Consider the following 1994-nt stretch of genomic DNA (forward strand, 5'->3'; position numbering starts at 1 on the left):
CCTTCCTTTATCCCTCCTGTTATCCCTCTTATCATCCCAGTTACATTTGTTTGTAGTGGGAGCAATTATTCCATTTTGGTTTGTAAGAACATGCTGTGGATACCTTAGATGTTTCTGTGTTATTTTGCTGATTTCCTTAGTTTAATGATAGGTATCTCCAGAAGTAATTAAAACAATTTATACCCTCAATGTTCTTCCCCACACTGGTTCTTGCAGAACTTGCTGCTATAGGTCATTGCTGTCATACGCTAAAAGAGGTTTTGATTCTTCTTCCAGTAAAAGAATGGGCTTAAGAGAGTGAATATTTGATGTCAAATGGTGTGGTATTTGAATTTTATTATTCTGTGATCTCAAGTAATTAAAATAGGTATCATACACTTAGCTGATTACATAAACAAGGTTTCTGTTTGGGCAGGATCTTTAGCTATGTTTATTCGTCTTTAAAATACTTTTATATTATGAAACAATAGATCTAGATTTACTAAAAATTAGATAGATAATGTAAATAATACAGCTTCATTTTTAGAAGTTGCATAATATGACTATTGCACCACGATATTCTGTGTCTTCATTTTGTGCCTTCATTTATCATACTTCAGTTGTCCCTAGTTCAATATAGAAGATAGAATATTTATTTTGGCAAAAAAATACTCTGTTAGTTATATAGTATATCATCTTAAGACAACCCTAGAGGCTTTGAGAAAGTGTTAATTTAGTTTCTTAAGTATCTGTTTACTGACATAAATATACTGTACTAAGTGTAAGTATAGGTCGTGGAGTTTGTCAGTAAGTTGCAATGTCTTTTCTTTTCCCAGAGTACTTCTACTTACACATGGATTTTTTTATATGTCATCTTTCACACCATAGTGATCACTAAAATCAGCACTTTTTTTGAAAAGAGTAATTATTCACGGAATATGAGAATTTATCATAAGCCTAGTGAGATATCTTTCTCCTCTTCATCTTCTGTCTTTAGGAACCTAAGGCATCCATGATGGCAATTTATCTGTTTTGAGTTGATACGTAGGAATGATTAAATGCTTAGTATACTTTATAAACACCCTGATCTTCAAAATGTTCATATTAGTGAGTGAACACACTGTACAAGACACAAGTGGTTTACCATCTCATTTAGCAGTAGCATCATCACAGGTAGAATCTGCGCACATTATCCTTATTTTAAAATTGAGTAAAGTTAGGACCCGAGGGCTTAAATATCTCTTCAGGAAGAAACTTATTCAGGCAGTCACAAAAGGGCTCATACACTGATCCACACAGGTATAGTGTTACTATTTAGAAAAAGTATCCCCTCTCACAAGGGGTTTTGACATTCATGTAATAAAAGGATCTTTTGCTTTTTGTATTTATATGTTACACAAATAATGCCACTATTGAAGTATTTTAATAGATTATCACTTGTCAACTGACAGTCCAGTGAAACCAGACGAGTTTAAGAAATTCCAACTGTTTATTGCAAACAAAGATTACTTTTTTTGAGGTCCACAAAGGTTAAGTTTTAGTTAAAGACTGAGTGTAGAAAACTCCTTAAATACTCTCATACACTCAAATATGTGACATTAACACCATGTTAAAGACATTTAATACATACTGGGTAGGTTAAAGGTAAAATAGAATATTGTTGGGCAACACTAACAGAACTTAATTTTAAAGACTTTCATCAGGGAAAAGCATGCATGTAGGATGATGGCTAGGGAACCCAAAGCAAACAGTGTCACAGTGATGATATACATTAGTGAAGTTTTGAAACCATGTGTGATTCTGTGTTTGAGGGGAAGTCAAAATTAAATAAATAAACATTAAAAATAAGTAACGGTTAAGAGTTATTTTCAAATGCAATGATATCTTTGTTGATACTGAGAAATCACAAGAGGCTCTCTTTCACTATGAGGATGGGTTTGTGACCTATGAGATATTGGATTCACTTTAAATCCCTTCAACTTAAGGAAAAAAGTATTGTGCTGAAAATATGTTAT

The 1994-nt window shown here is 32.7% G+C and overlaps 1 protein-coding gene across 1 annotated transcript in view; it reads left to right on the forward strand.

Annotated features, from left to right (window-relative positions):
• Positions 1–1994, forward strand: part of Acss3 (acyl-CoA synthetase short chain family member 3) — a 147439-nt gene that overhangs the window by 95401 nt on the left and 50044 nt on the right. The window lies entirely within an intron of this gene.

This window comes from Microtus ochrogaster, chromosome 24, assembly GCF_000317375.1.
Source record: "Microtus ochrogaster isolate Prairie Vole_2 chromosome 24, MicOch1.0, whole genome shotgun sequence".
Lineage (NCBI taxonomy): Eukaryota > Metazoa > Chordata > Mammalia > Rodentia > Cricetidae > Microtus > Microtus ochrogaster.